This window comes from Berghia stephanieae, chromosome 3 (assembly GCF_034508935.2).
Source record: "Berghia stephanieae isolate SIO BIC M18660-M18661 chromosome 3, UCSD_Bste_1.3, whole genome shotgun sequence".
Taxonomy (NCBI): domain Eukaryota; kingdom Metazoa; phylum Mollusca; class Gastropoda; order Nudibranchia; family Aeolidiidae; genus Berghia; species Berghia stephanieae.
In genome coordinates, this window is record NC_088362.1 from 46,904,194 (window position 1) to 46,921,693 (window position 17,500).

General features: G+C 35.7%; 1 protein-coding gene and 1 pseudogene across 2 annotated transcripts in view; both read left to right on the plus strand.

Moving 5' to 3' along the window:
• LOC144967864 (arginine kinase pseudogene) overlaps window positions 1-5,396 on the plus strand; it is a 9,856-nt pseudogene extending 4,460 nt beyond the window's left edge. The window contains exon 2 of the transcript XR_013644473.1: window positions 956-5,396. The product of XR_013644473.1 is annotated as an arginine kinase pseudogene (transcript). The remainder of the gene's footprint in view (window positions 1-955) is intronic.
• LOC144967863 (uncharacterized) overlaps window positions 1-17,500 on the plus strand; it is a 64,723-nt gene that overhangs the window by 4,597 nt on the left and 42,626 nt on the right. The window lies entirely within an intron of this gene.

Sequence of the window (17,500 nt, forward strand, 5' to 3'; positions counted from 1 at the left end):
TAAAGGTATAAAGGGACCTTATTTTTGTTCCTTATTATTATTATTATTATTATATTATTATTATATTATTATTATTATTATTATTATTATTATTATTATTATTATTATTATTATTATTATTATTATTATTATTATATTTTTTTTTGGTAAGAAAACCCAATTACCTTTACCAACTACCTTAGCATGCTTCAGAACGTTACAGGCCTTAAGTTAAAAGAAAATTATCCTCATTGCATTTTTCAACCAAATGGTGCAGTAGGACATGGTGTTTAGAAATGCCTAAATAAAGAATTCCCAGTACAATAGATGGGAATAGGTGAACCAATTTTATGGTCAGACCGATCAGCCGACATCACTCTCTTGGTTTTTTTTTTTCAAATCGGTTATGTTAAAGGGAAATTTACTCTACAACCAAATTGATATGGATGAGCACAGACAAAGAATGAAAAAAGATATTCAAGCAGTCATACAAAAGGTGTTAGTAAACAGTTGATCTAAAAAAAAGAGAGTTGATTTATTTAAAGACATAGTGGTGTTGAAACAGAAAAGCGAGGACAATGAGTAGTATCAATAATTTGATAATCATGATAAATGTTTTCGTTCTAAAAACTATGACTAATCTTGAATATGATACAAAACTATATTTTTTCTTTAATTCTATCAAAAAAACATTCTTTTAGTTTTTATGGTAGATCATTATCTTTTGTCTTATGGATTTGTATATTAGAATTTCTGAATGAATTTTCTATCTCACACAAAACTCGAACTGTTTCTAAATCAAAAAGTCTATTAGATATTGTAATTTCAAAACCGTTCACCGGAAATAGATGAATATATAAATAACTTTTTTTTAAAAGGAAAGAAATTTAAAAAACCGCCCAATATATATTACATTCAATAAATATGGAAGCTTTTCAGTCTTAGTTACTTTATTGTATTGTCATTCCTTTTTTAGCCGACTGGCTCCCACTGCTCACTGTCTGTCTGCAACTACAAGAAATATAAACTTCTATAACCGTGCTAAAATGGCAAGCGAAGCTGAAATGGCTGAAGCAGTTGAACTGTTTGAAAAGCTCCAAGCCAATGATGGGCCTAAATCTTTGCTACAGAAGCACCTTACCAAGGAGATGGTCGAAAAGCTGAAGTCACGCAAAACAGCTCAAGGTGGTACTTTTGCCTTCAGTATTAAGTCTGGCTGTTTGAATATTGATAGTCAGTGCGGCCTCTATGCTACGGATGAAGAATCATTCCAAACTTTCCCTGAGATATTTGATCCAGTGATAAAAGATTACCACAAGGTTCCACAGGAGAATGAAATTGCCCATCCTCCACACGACTTTGGTAACGTCGAAGAATATGACTTTGAAAACCTCCACCTTGAAAAAGAACTTATCATAAGCACAAGGGTTAGAGTTGGAAGATCCATCAAAGGGCATGGGTGGCCCCCTGTCTTTACCAAGCAGACCCGCAGTGAGTTAGAGAGCAAGGTTATTGATGCACTGAATTCCCTGGAAGGTGAATTAAAAGGAACCTACTACCCTCTCAATAACATGAGCTCAGATATGCAGAAGCAGCTGACCAAAGATCATTTCCTATTCAGGGATGATAGTAGATTTCGCAAAGTTATCAAAGGATACGACGACTGGCCTAACAACCGTGGAATCTATTTCACTGATAAGAAAAACTTCCTTGTATGGGTGAATGAGGGTGACCACATCAGGATCATTTCAATGCAGAATGGCAGTGACTTGAAAACTGTTTACAAGAGGCTGGTGAATGGGGTCAACTCGATGGAAAAGAAACTGACCTTTGCACAGGACAAACGTCTTGGATACTTGAACTTTTGTCCTACCAACCTTGGAACTGCCATGAGGGCCTCAGTCCACATCAGGATTCCAAACCTGTCTGCCCGCACTGAAGAGTTCAAAGCAGTCTGCGCCAAATATAACCTACAGCCAAGAGGAATCCACGGAGAGCATACCAAGAGTGAAGGTGGAGTTTACGACATCTCCAATATGCGTCGTCTTGGCCTGACAGAATTTGATGCTGTGAGCGAGATGGCACGGGGTGTCAAAGAAATCATCAGACTCGAGAAAGAGTATTCAAAAGCGTAGAAGTGGAAAATGGAGTGATGAAAATTTAAAGGATAGTTTTCCAACCTATGCATGACTTTTATTGGAGCCTCGTAGCTTAGTTTATAATCTGGAGTCATATATCTTAACGCACGATGCAAAATGATTGCTTCATTGCTTTTATTATCTACCGTTTGCTTTTCATTTGCTTGACATTTAGTTCATTTGGAAGTTTTTGTTTGTTTATGTTTTTATTTAGTTGCGAGTTTACAAGGTTGTAAGTGCACTGCTTCTCATTAGAATAATATTAATCAAGAAGGGATGTCCAAAGGAGAGTTTACTGGCGATGGAAGTAAATAACTTTGAGGAAGTCTTTGTTACATTTCAGTATTACAAGAATAAATGGTTCGGGGGAGGGGGGGGGGGGTCCTCATTTTCTTATCACGAATGGCATGTTGATATTGACGTAGTTGAATTATCAATTATTTTGTTTGTTTCAGACCAACTTTCTTTTAAACTAATGCTCAATTTTGCTTCAGCTGAACTTCGTTTGATGTTTTGTTCAAGAACTTTAGTTTTTATTATTCTCTCATTTAGTCAAAACCACACGTACCTTACGTTTTGTCTTAGACTGTGCATCCTCATTATTCCTTTCATCTCAATCACACTTGCAATTTGGTTTCCTGTGACACTTTCACTTTGCTCAATATTAACTCAATTATTTTAATTGTATTTATATGTATGCAATTGATCACTAAATTGCCTTTCTAATATTGATATTGATTTTTTTAAAAAGTTACGTCAACTTTGAAACTGATTCAAATCGATGGTTACGTATTGTTCTAATAAAAAATCCGCAATTGCTTCACTCAAATATTTTCCAATATAGCAGTATAGTAAAGTATCATTCATTTTGCTGGACAATGTGACACGCAATCTCAAATCGGTATTATGTCGGGATGAATTATTTGCTGGAAATTGAATTTGTAGCCAGAAATATGAAACTTGTGGTTAGTTTCAATTCGTTTTGATGAAGAGTAAATGTAATGCCAAAAACTCGAAGCTCATAGTTCCTATCATTTTGCTTATATTATATAAGTTAATGGGGTCCAACTCATCAAGACATAATACCGATTTTAGACGATAGGTTACAAATGTAACTTGAGCACTGAGGCTATCCTATGTGTTTACTGACTTGTGACCCAAGTATTTTCTGCTCAGAATTATATGACAAATCTGCTGTTAGATCCTTATGTTTCTCTAACAATTTTAATGACTGCTTGCATCTCAAGCACTCGATTGTCACTAGCACCCTCTATGCATGATATATCCTTTTAAAAACTGCTGAAAAAAAAATAATAAAACAAAACAAAAGCAAACGACCTTGTCGCTTTTATCTCTATAACAAAATATGTCCCGTAGAGAGTAATTATAACTGATTTGACAACTTTAACTCTTGGAGCATCTCTTATTTCATCATATAAAAATAAACTTTTTCATTTATGAATACCGTACATTGATTTTTATTAAAAATTCGGAAACCAGTTTTGGTAAAATTCGTTCCACGTGTGACAACGGACAATTGTTGAAAATATTTTTGTTTTGTATACAACTTACATCGCTATATCCGTTCTTCCAAAATATTTTACATTGTTGATTTATGGAGAAAATAACGCGAAAATCTTTTAATCCTTTATTTTAAGCTGGTTCAGAAACTTTCCCCAGAAATTTAGAACTTAAAAAACATATTTAAGATTTTCTATGTCTCATGTTGCAAGTCTGTATTTTGTTTTAAGAAATGACTATCTTTTCCCTCTGTTTTCATGAGTCAACCGTTTTTGGATTGTAAAGTCCTTTTTCTTAATGATACTAACAATAGACCCCAATATCTCATGTATCACACATGGTGTTTTCTTCTCTCTGCTTTTCTCTATTTCTACCTCCACCCCTCCTTCCTCACATCTCTGTCTTTTCCATTCTCTCTCTCTCTCTCTCTCTCTCTCTCTCTCTCTCTCTCTCTCTCTCTCTCTCTCTCTCTTTCTCTCTCTCTTATCTATCTGTCTATCTATCTATCTATCTATCTATCTATCTATCTATCTATCTATCTATCTATCTATCTATCTATCCATCTATCTCCCATTGGAAATGCTAGTCATCCTTCTAGAATTAATGTCTGATGCTGTTTCTTTCATCTGCTTTATTCTAAGAAATTTGTTATAACCCGGTGTTTTTCTTCTTTTTTTTTCTCCTTTTTTTTATGGTTTTGTTTAATTGTTTAATTTTGACAATTTATTGACATTTTTTCTCTACCATGTTAGAAATACGAACTTGCCATTTCTTTCACGACGTGTTTCCTTATATTCACTGCCGCAAACTTTATTTTGAAATTCAATGACGCAATATCTATTATATTGTGCTGTGTAAACTGCTTTCTGCTCAAACAATTGTCTTTAATATTATTTTGGTAAAAATACTCGGTACTTAATTTTTGTTTCTTAACATTTATCATACAGATCCATGTCGCCTTCTTTCTTTCTCTTTTTTTTTCTCCAATACCTGCTCAGTTCGTGCCATTCTGTGCCTCTAAGTTTTACTTTCCCGAAAACGGGCACTTGTATAATTGTATTGTTCATGAATTATTTTGTTTTATTATGTACTCATTTTTTCACCACTATGTGCCTGAATGAAATGTTTTCACAAACAAACAAAAAGATAGATGAGATTATTTATGAAGAATCACAGCGTTGTTGTGACGTGCAATATTACTGACGAGAAGTGATATTCGAATAGACTTGCATTGAAAAAAATAAATAATGGCAGTAAAACAATGCATATGTCCACAGCATGCTCTGTGCAATTCAAATTACTCTTGTTTACCCTTGTCCCCTTCCATGAGATGATATGAGTCCGCCATTTCATTCTGTACAAGTCGGGTGTCCATTTTGTACTTAGCATTCTTCCAATATATATCATAATAATATGCCTTTATAGTATAGCTGACCTCTACTCATCTTGTTTGAGAGAGTTATTTTAATTTAATTGAAATACATTAGAAATAAACAACGAATAGTTTGCTTGATTTAAAGTCGAATAAATGACGTGATTAATTATCTGTTTAAATAAAAACAAAAAGTAAAAATAGAAATTCAATCTACTTGAAATTTAAGTAGTTTTCAATTCTCTTCGTTGTCTTTATTATTATTATTATTATTATTATTATTATTATTATTATTATTATTATTATTATTATTATTATTATTATTATTATTATTATTATTATTATTATTATTATTATTGCCTCAGTTAATGGGACTAACTTGCTTTCTTACCAACCCACTAGGAAAAAGTTAACTCGATAAACACCTATTACTATTTTGGGGAATACGTTGGCGGAATATATTCTTTTGTATGTTATTGTTGAATACAAATATACAGATTGTGATAATGGTTCATGGATAGGGGAAAGAAGAAGAGTTGTGTTCACTCTGTTCACCTTTTTATTTGAGATACTCAGCCATATTCTTGTTGTTACCACCATTCAATACTGATAATTCTGTTACGATATTTACCCTTTTTGTCAACCGAATGTTTTTCCCTATTGTCTTGCCATAGTATTTATTTAATATTATAATAACATATACCCAGAAGTTTTCAATTTTTCTTTGATTTATTATCTTTTTTCAATTTGCTCACGGTTCTATTTTCAACACGATGTGCCATAATGTGCTGTATAATATTTACTTCCATATTTATTCATTTATTTATTTACTTATATATCGATTTACCGATATCTGGTATGATAATATACTCTAGAAGAGCGTTATTTATTTACACTTATTAATTTACTTGCTCATTTTGATTAAGTTTCTTCCTAATGCAATGTGGTTTGATTATATATATATATATATATATATATATATATATATATATATATATATATATATATATATATATATATATATATATATATATATACTTTTTTCTTCTTTATATCACTATTGATGTAGATTTGATCGATTTTCAAAATTCCATGTAGATTTACACTGATAACTCGTCTGTAATTTGACATGCTATTATCATGGGTTAATGTAAAAGTGTTTGGACATAGATGAAAAGAGCTATGGTTTGAATTCTTGCTTTAATATAACTGTACTCTAGTTGCACAAGTAGACATCAACAACGAAATTAAAGTTACATTGATGATTCATTAATTTCTTAACCTTGAAAAATAGTGGTCATTGGTATTATCCAACTTATGATTCAATCAATGACACCTATTATAAGAAGTTAACTTCCCCGACAGCAAATCGTAATTTAGAAAATGATTCTTTTCAGATCATTTTTAGAACCAAGTTTGAGATAAGTGATAAGTTTCGTCTGTGTGATTTAAAAAATGTTTTTTTTTAAATTTTAGAATTTAAATTTTTTATTCACTCAACTCCCGTATTAACTGTTTTATAGAGTTTTCGGTTTATAAAAAAGACAACACGATTTGAAGTTTCAAGTCGCAAAATTGCAGATTGCATGTTGTGTAGTTCTTCTAGCTGTGTGTTTGGAGTAGGGAGGAAGGAAAGAGGTGGGGGGGGGGGGGGGGGGGGGCGCAAGGATAGTGAGATCCGTTGTGTTGGCTTGGCAACCTGGATTCTAAAATTTTACCTGAATACATTGTGTTTATGCTGCAGTACATATTATCTCAGCATCAGCTGTCTTCCTCTCAACATCAATTCTGTTGTGCTCTGAAAGAACATGTATTTAGAATTTAGACCAAAAAAATACTCGTCCTTCGAATATCAATAGATGAAAATGACATTGGGCTTGGCAAAAAAAAAAAAAATTAAAATTTTCAAACCTGGGACTTGGCGAGGTCCCAGATTTGAGAGTTTTCTTCAAGACGAGGGTCATTTTAATCGATTAATATTTGAAGGACGGGTTTTGTGGCCAAAATTTTAAATATGGGTTTGTTTTTATTTTCAGAGTGCGGCAGAGCTGTCTTTCTCTCAACCTCAATTTAGATCCAGTCTGTTTTGTTTTTATGGGCTACGCTTCACTTAACTTGGCACATATACCTGTTTTTCAGAAGCAGCGTGAATTTTGGAATGTCTTTTTCTTCTCTCTTCTCTCTCTCTCTCTCTCTCTCTCTCTCTCTCTCTCTCTCTCTCTCTCTCTCTCTCTCTCCCGTACTTCAATGCTTAAAATATTATATCTATTTGTATGGGGTTTTTTTGGACAAAAAATAAAGAACGTGTTTTTTATTTTTATTTATTTATTTATTTATTCATTTATTTATTTTTTGATGATGAATTGGAATTCTAAGAGAAATTCTTACCACACCATTGAACACTTATTTATTAGAGTTATATAGTTAGGTAAATGATTTTTTTTTTCAAAAATGGCTTTAATTTGTATATGTAATACACGCAAAGAGAAAGACTTTTTTAGTAGAAGGAGCTACGTCCAAACACTTTTTGTACCCCACTTTATTTGAAACTCTTATTAACTGTAGATGACCTTGATTAAATCTTTCAAAAGTGGTCTTTAATTGATGGCTAACTTCTTTCTTCATTTATTTCACGTGGGTTTTGGGCCGTCTTGCATTTTCAGACTCATATCCCTAAAATAATCAGCCAGCCCTCCAGTTTGGAAAAAAAAAAGAAGTTTACAGAGGGTGTGGATAAGATGGCGTTGAACAATATCTCAATTTTATTCCACACTTTACTGTATCAAAACATACACCAGGAGAACTGATTGATTTGACCCGTTGAAATTATACAGTAGAGCACGCTTATAACGAATACACGTTAAGCAAATTCCGATCCTCCTAATCATTTTTTCTTAACTTCCGACGTAAAGTTATTCTGATATCAAGAGCTATTTTCCCTGCCAAAGGTTATTCTTTATATCCGTGCTCAATTGTATTATACACTCCAGCACGGTTTCCTCCAACTCCTTGGGACATGCAAAAAAGTTCGAGGAAACCGTGTCTTGTCATAATGACCTATTGGGATGGGGGGAAGGGGGGGGGGGGGGGGGGGGGGGGGGGGGGGGGAGTGTGGCTCAGCCAGCTGTATGGTCTGTGCTTCGTACCCGAAAGATTACCTAGTTGGAATATACACTTTTATGACCTTCAGGAAGCCAACTCTCCCTAGCTCAATTTGTGGCTCTGCATTGCGGCTGACACATGAGCTTTTTTCAGTCTTCCATTGGAACCAAAGACAAATTTCCGCTTGGTTATGAACTAATGGAAATCTTTATTCTGTATCTACTTTACTGATGTGTATTGACATGTTGCAAGAGGTTGGTGAGTGTGTGTGTGTTTGGGTGGGGGGGGGGGGGGGCTTGCTGTTTGACAACATTCATTTACGGCCGTAGCAAATCATGGCGCGATGCATTGGATTTGAAAGAATGGCTATGTGATAAGAATGAGCAGAGAGGTGTCGGTTATGCGAACCGACGACGGATGTGTGAGTGACTGTGTGTGTCTGTGTGTGTATCCTATTGTATACACACACACCTGCAGTTTAGGTAGATACACACGATACACTCACTCATTTGTAACTGTCAACATCAGGTAAATCATCAGAGGTCAAAATCACCGGACGCATAAAACAAAACAAAAAAACAAACCAAAAAAAAAAAAAACAACAAAAAAACCCATCCAAATTGTTGCCAAATCAATTCTAAATAATTGTAACCAACACGCTACTTTATTGTTTTGAGCACATTTTACTTGCGAGAGAGAATATGATGAAAGCTGATCCTCAGGATTAAAAAAAGAAACCCAACCAAATACTTGAGCTTATATACAGAGCAATATCCACTAAACGAGGGGTCCATGGCCAACAGCAACATGTAACATGTAAAACGAGACATGACGCCTGTTGATTTTACTTTTTTTTTACATTGTTAACAACGGCTGTTAACGGCCAGGTACTCATTTTACACATGAGTATGGTGAGAGAATGTGAGTAAAGAGCCTTTTTCCGAGGACTCAACTATGCGCCACGCGAGGCTCGAACCCAGGACCTTCGGATCCGAAAGTGAGTGTCATACCACAAGACCACACTGACCGCACTGTAACTCTGTCACCTACAGAAAGCAGATTCAGTTCACCACGAGATTCCATGTGACCAATGCAGAGAGGAAACGATCTATTCCAATAGACTTATTTCATTTAATATAAATACATAGATCATTTTTGCTTTAGTGTCTTCAGGATCCATAAGTTAAAATGGTTTTGAAATTTGGCAGTTTTTGTTGTTGTTGTTGGTGGTGGTGGTGGTGGTGATGGTGCTATTATTGGGGTTTGTTTGTTGTATTTTTTTTTTGTCACATTGAAAAAAAAAAGGAATTGCGATAGAGGAATAGGTGCATTAGTGTCTGTGGCAGAGTGGAAGCGAGCTTCTAAGGATGTTCTTGATCTTTATTTTTGCTGGATATATTCCAATCTGGCTTCGTAATCAAACATAGAGGCCATGATTCGAGACGTGAATTGGGTACAAACCGTTTGAAAATAAATGGAAACCGTTCGAATGTTATTTATGTCCTGCATTTTTTTGTGCATCTCTAAGAGAGAGAAAGATGGTTTGATCCCAAATGCACTGACACATTCGAATTGTTTTTACGTTTTTTGTTTGTTTCTTATATTCTTTGAAAAACAAGAGATAGTTTTTGACTTAAGAAACCCCCCCCCCCCCCCCACCCCTCTTCCTTCCCCCCCCCCCCCCCACACGCACACATATACATAGACACATACTATACTAAATCTCAACAGCACACACACACATGCGCACTCACGCTCGCGTCAGAAATTGTGCAATAGTTTAGAAAATAATTTTTGAATTGTTATTTTTAAAAAAAGAAAAGAAAACAAGAAAAAAAAAGGTTCGATTTACCTAGCGGTTAACCACGGTGGGGAAAAGGTGGACGAGTGACTAAGGCTTTGCACTGTAACCTGGGAGTTCCAGCTTCAGGCACTTTCGTTTTAAAAAAAAATATAGTTCTTGGGCATGAATATTATTAACCCTAAATTTGCTCGCCCGTGATTTCTGTAGACAAGAGGCGTATTTAAAAAAAATCCACTGTAAATAGTTTTCACAATTTCATTTATCTACTCACGATGCTACAGCGTACATGTGAGACATAGGACGAGACATGCAACCTGATGGGCGCCAAATACATATACAAATTTTGGATAAAAACAATCCCCTCCACACCAGAGGAAAGGGAGGGAAATAGCGATTCTTGAAAATCTTGGGTCAAATTAGTGCACAATTAGTTTATAGTTAGTGACTTAAATGTGGAGTTGTTTCGTTGGGTTTTTTTTTTCTCTTTGTTATTTTGTGTGTGTGTTTTGTTTGTTGTTTTACTTTTAAATAGGTCATATAGGTAAGGTAATATTTCCCATAAAAGTCACGTAGCAGAGAGAGAGAGAGAGAGAGAAGAAGAAGAAGAAGAAGAAGAAGAAGAAGAAGAAGAAGAAGAAGAAGAAGAAGAAGAAGGGGAGGGGGATATATATTGAAACAGGCTTGAATAGAAAATGTGTCAAGTCGCTCTCTGCGTTTCCCTCATTGATGAAATATAATAATAATGATAATGAAATTTATTTATATTGCGCCCACTCTTCTATACAATAAAGCTCTAGGCGCATAACAATAACTTCAATCCATTCAAATTCAAATTATGTCTGAAATTGCAGTGAAAGACCCTGAATAAATAAGTTCAGAGAACTGATAGCAGAGGTAGTTACTTTGTAACATTCCTGAATATAGGGCTATATATATTATTATTATATAATAATATTATATATATTATATTATATATTATTTAAATATTACACATGTTGGGCAGCTAACAATGTTTCAGGCTTAATTGCCATCTCGACTGAGTTTTTTGTGACAGTCACAAAACAACTATCCTGAAGATGGCAAATTAAGCTGAAACATTGATGTAGATGCCCAAACATTGTGGTAAATATTCTAAATAATAATTCGCTCCATACTACATGTCGAGCACTTTTCGTACCATATTTGTATCAACACGATTCAATATATATATATATATATATATATATATATATATATATATATATATATATATGTGTGTGTGTGTGTGTGTGTATGTGTGTATGAGATTGGTAGATAGAGAGAGACAGACAGATAGATAGATAGATAGATGGAGAGAGAGAGAGAGAGAGTGAGAGAGAGAGAGAGAGAGAGAGTCAATATGGAATTATATAATATAAAGAGATCAAAGCAAAATGCTCCCCAGCCAACTTTTGAATGGAGTTGTCCATTCATCAGTTTTAAATTTTGTTGTAGAGTGGTCGACGACAAATTCAATGAATGAATGAATGACACTTTTATATATTATAGACTGAATACGGTTGACATTCTTGTTCCTCTTTTTTTTTTTTTTTTAATTTGCCGCCCAGGAAAGTGAATATTTGCTTCATGGTCGCTACCAACTGACAAATCGTGGATTTTTTTCTCTTTCAATATTTCCGAGAATATAATATAATATCATATATATAAACGACCATCATCTTGCAACTCTCAAACCTGGGACTTCACAAGGAAGTCCCAGGTAAGAGTTTTTGGAAAAATGAGTCATTTTAATCGATCGAAATTTGAAGGACGAGTTTTCGGACCAAAATTTTTAATTTATCTATCTGTTTTTCTTTTTGTTGTATTTTTTTTTTTTTTTTTTTTTTTTGTAATTTAAAAAACAGAATTTAATTATTTTTGAGAGTATGGCAAAATAGTTATTAAACGGATCACGTGTGTTATTCCTTTTTGTTTTATGGCCATTACTACTATTGAGCGTTTGACCGAATCACATGTTATGATACACATTGTGATCGACTTGCTTCAACTGCAAGGCGGGTAAATCGAAATTCAAGAGTTATTGTTCCTCTGACCGTAGCCATCTTTAACATAATATAGCCTGACACTAAAACTCACGAGGACTTGTAGTTTGACGTCATTTTAAAAAAAAAAAAAGAAGGTTTTTGCGCCGTCTAGTGAGTTGTCGTTAGTAGAGCTCAAAGAAACAAGTGATTCCATTGGTTGAACTATTGAATACAAATCACGATTTGTTTTCTTTTGTGGCCAATGACTTGTCTTTTGACGTCATTTTTTTGGTCAGTGTCAGGCTATGTTAACGATGGCTGTGCTCTGACACAGTTGACCGTTGAAATTTGCTGACATTACTAAATGCTTAAGACTTCAATCTTTTTAAAAAATAATTAAAAATTGAGCTTTATATTACGCAATATCAACTAAATGTGCTCAAAGCGCTTTACAAGGGGTCCCTGGTCAACAGCAACATTTAACATGTAGGACGGGACATGACCCCTGTTACGCGATATTACAATTTTTCGGACAAAGACAACGCTGTTAACGGCCAGGTACTCATTTTACACCTGAGTATGGTGAGAGAATGTGAGTAAAGAGCCTTTTCCAATGACTCAACTATGCGCCGAGCGCTGGGCTCGAACCCAGGACCTTCCTATCCGAAAGCGAGTGTCATACTACTAGACTACATAGGCGCACAGTGAACTTAAAAAAAATATGGAGAAATTTTCCCTTGTAATCTCAATTCTTAAAAAAAAAGAGGATGGGAGTTAAAATTTTTATTCCGTACAGTCCATGTTAAATTTTTGCCAGCGTGATCAGAATTACTGGCAAATCTAAAAATTCTAAAACTATTTTTACCGATTCATATGCGGGTAACCTGCAATCGTTTTAAAATTTTAGGGCGGTTATGCGGTCTTGTGGTATGACACTCGCTTTCGGATCGGAAGGTCCTGGGTTCGAGCCTCGCGCTCGGCGCATAGTTGAGTCCTTGGAAAAGGCTCTTTACTCACATTCTCTCACCGTACTCAGGTGTAAAATGAATACCTGGCCGTTTACAGAGTTGTCTTTGTCCGAAAATTGTAATATCGCCTAACAGGCGACATGTCCCGTCCTACATGTTCAATGTTGCTGTTGACCAGGGACCCCTTGTAAAGCGCTTTGAGCACATTTAGTGGATATTGCGCTATATAAAGCTCAATAATTTTTTTTATTTCCCTGCAAATAACGCGGACTCTCCACTAGTATTTCAAAAGTCTGAAAGTTTAAAAAGAAAGAAAAAGGATAGGAGGCACCGATCCAAGGAAAGATAGGCATGAAACAATGCCAGGCCAAGCCGTGAGAAAAATACCAGTAATAATCATCACACAAAAAAAAATAGCTCTCCTCGACATGGGTAATTGAAGAAGATGGAATTATTTTTTTTTTTTAATTTGGGAAGCGGATGGGGTTGGGGGTGGGGGTATATGGATTAATTTTTCGTTTATACTTCTTTGTGATTTGTCTTGTCTTCGTCATGCATAACTTTTTTAATGTATTTTTTTAAATTGAATGAAATTGTCTAGGGATCAACGGCATTTTCTTGCTCAGAGAAAACCAAAACAGAAAAGATCCCCCCCCCCCACCACACTTCCCCCTCCCCCCCAAACAACAAAAAAAAAACAAAAAACAAACAAACAAAAAATGCAAAAATATCCCATTAATCAAAAGCAAAACAAAGACAAACAAACAAAAAACAAAAACAAGATAATGAAAGCGGTGCTGAAACATGGACCTTCTGTTTGTTAGCGCAGCGTGCGTTTTCCAAATTTGTTAACACATATCTCGCCCCCCCCCCCCCCCACCCCACCCCTTAGAAAATTTCTTCTAATGACTTCATTTAAATGTTGCTGATCTTTAATTACGTCACACATCACAAATTTCGAGATATAGATAATAAATCAAATAATTGGAATGGAAAGAAATAATAGGGTCGATTCAGTTTTTTTCAATATAAAGAAACGCTTCATCATGCATTCATTCATTTATTTATTTATTTATTTATCTGTTAATTAATTAATTAATTTATTTATTTACTTGTTTTATTTATTTTAGGATTTGTCACGGTGGAAAAGCATTTTTATTTCAACACATTTCGACTTATTATTATTATGAAATATATATGGTGCCCCCTTTAGTAAATATCGTAAAAATTGTACAGGAGGTAGTTCTCAATCCACGAAATAAACAGTTGTGTGCAGTCATACGAGGCAGATATTATCAAACTGATTCCCAGGATAACGGGTCGACGGTATTCAATTTTTCGTTTTATAGCCAAGATTGAGGTCAATGTAAAGGATTTTTTTTTACCTTCAGGTGAAAACGATTGCTTGTTGGCAAATATTAGACGTCTACTTATTAAAAAGATATAACCCAGAAAATAGAACGAAAGTAAAGAAAATGAAAAATAAAATATAGATCCACAAGAACCTAGACAAAACAAACGAACTTTTGATCACCTTCATGAAGTAACGGAGAAAGAAAAAAGAAAGCCCGTGGATGTATTTTCAATTTTCAGCAAATTCCTCATAACATTCACTGTACCGTGCTTTTCTGTACCGACCTCATTTGCATGTTTTGTATAGCATAGGATTTTGTGTCAATGGGACAGTGCCAAAAATATGTATAAAGCAGAGGAGAGAGAGAGAGAGAGAGAGAGAGAGAGAGAGAGAGAGAGAGAGAGAGAGAGAGAGAGAGAGAGAGAGAGAGAGAGAAATGACGTTTCTGGAACAGTTATTTTGTGAATACGTTTTAAAAATAAAAGAAAGAAGGGGGTAATCTGGCAGAGTCGTATACACACGTAAGCTGTTCATGTTGACAGATCACAAAATTGCGTGATCCTTAGTTATCTGTTGTTGATGGATACGCAGTGACATTGAATAACTAGATACCCGCCACTTAACGGTAGCGTGTTGAGACACTAAATTATGCAAATTACATAATATGTATATTGATTATGATGTTTGTTGCACATTCTATGTCTTCTCACGGACTGGGGGCCTTGACCACTCTGCATTCCTTCCCCTTCATCCCTCTGTACATTAGTGTCCAGACATGTTTTGGTTTCCATGCTTTCCATCCTCTCTCTCTCTCTCTCTCTCTCTCTCTCTCTCTCTCTCTCTCTCTCTCTCTCTCTTCTCTCTCCCTCTCTCTCTCTCTCTCTCTCTCTTTCTCTCCCTCCAGAGCACCCGTGTTAAGACTAATCTGGTCACATTTGATAATGATAATATGACCAATCCAGATTGACTTCCTCAAGAACGTATGCCATTGCTGTTTGGGACGTTTTCCTATAAACTTTAGCAGGTACCTACACCTTCAATTTGCTAGAAGAAAGAGTAATCTTTTGTTCACGGATATGAGCTATCTATGTCTCCGCCCCTTTCGGTAAAAGATCACAACTAACACTTGAGCATAATGAATGAGTCTCATTCTGTGATAGAAATAAACGAGGACAACAATAAACAAAAGATATAGGAAACAGGACAGGAGATTGCAGTCAGCAAACGACCAAGCTATACCATTGGCACGTAAATCCATACCATATCCGAATGTGCATCTTTTGACGGGGATTCCTAACTGACATTCGGATGAAGCCTCATGGTAGCTTCAGAGTCTTACTCTTTCTTAGACCCTGAGTTCTGCAAACATGTTATGGACGGTAATGGACCGTTCAGATTTGCCAAATGTGTTGCTATGACGATGATTTCGATATGTCGCTTACAAACATAATATGATTATAGCGACAAACTAACAATTACAAAATCGCGATTTAATCCTCCTTAACAACAAAATGCAATGCGCAAAGAGGGCCATTTTATAAGTTTAGCAGCATAGTTACAACCTAACTCAATATTCGCAATGATCTTTAACAGCACGCAATTAAGTGCAATATAATTTGTGCGATATTTATCTAGTATAGAAGTGCATCACGAGCGGAAGTCCAACGTTTCCGAATGGATTATTTAATTTGACATTTTCATCCCCCATTATTTCCTTTTTTTTGGGGAGGAATGAAAAAAAAAAAGGGTGGGGGGGGGGGGGGGGTATGATTAGATCGACTTTATATTGTGTTTTACAATCATGGTCTATTATAATAATATAACATGCAAGTGTTATGTGGGTACTCGACAGCCATCGATTGCAACAACATGAATATCCTGTTCGCGAAATCGCGAGTCAATTATCGGGACACTCTTTTCAACGCCAAAATGGGCCAATCCGGTTTATCGACTCAGATCAAGGCTCTTTATATTTATTGTTTATAGCACTGTCTCCCACTGCTTCCCATTTAGAGTGACTGCCATTTACAAAACGCATGTATAACATTAATGCAATTTGTGGGACACGAGTAGGCCACGTTACAGCATTACATCGTAATAGTTAATGATGATGTATCGCAATTGGGGTTGCCAGACTAGTTTAAATAAAGTGCTCATCAAGCTACAACAAAATGTCAGTCCATGTAATCTATACGTTTGTATATATACTTTATATTTTCGACCTGTTGTGTTGTTGGTTTAAAGATTAATGTGTAACTCTGTAGCGTGAGGGGATCGGACGGTTGGGGGGGGGGGGATTGGACAAACACACCCACCCTCCTAAGAGAAAATAAAATAAAAAACAAACCAGCTTGTCCGCTTCTTCGGATCTCTGATCTGAGTTCTCAATACGCTTCAACAGTCGTAACGTCACTTCCCTGGTAATGACGCATGGTAACTTAGTAACTGGCTCTAAACTATCGGAACAATGGCGGACGCCCTTATGAAATATTTCTCCGACGAGCATAAAAGCGTATCCAGAGTTAAAAAAAAAACACATTATAAAGCTGATCATGTTTTGACTTTTACACATTCTGATCACAAGAACATGAAAAGTTCTAGCCAGCATGAAGAATAAAAAGTACCGATTTTCTTTGTTTAGAACCACGATAGCCGCCGTTGCTGGGCGACGTGACATCAGACTATTGAATCCAATTCAAAGACCAGTAAATCCCCCAACGTCACGTCACACCCCAACATGGAATCGGACTGTGCGGGACAGTAGTTGTCGGTGGTTAACGTGGGGTCTTCTATCCCACTATTGGTTGTGCCTTTTCCAGAGGCGTTCTCTCCTTTTTCTTGAATGAAACGACGGATTTGACCAGACCCTGACTGAAGTCATTTTCTCTTAGGGAGATAGTCGGATTCGACATTAAGGATTTGTATCTTTCGGTTAGAGATGATCCCCCAACCCCCCCCCCCCCCCCCCAATTACTGTGTTACACGTATAATATTTGAAGCCATTTGAGTGAATCTGTATAATAAGCCGTTACCTCCCATATGAGTTTCTGATTTCGGCACGCTCGGATTTTAGCACGCTATTTGGCTTCTCCCGAGAGCGTGCTAGAGTCTAGCGAGTACTGTAATGAGTCATTAACATGGAGGAGTAGTTTGTAGCCTAGTTGGTAGGTCACTACACTCACTTCACATGTTGCCTGTCTTGGATCAAATCCACAATGACTCATAACATTTCCACTGGCCCCTCTTTCCAATCAGGTGT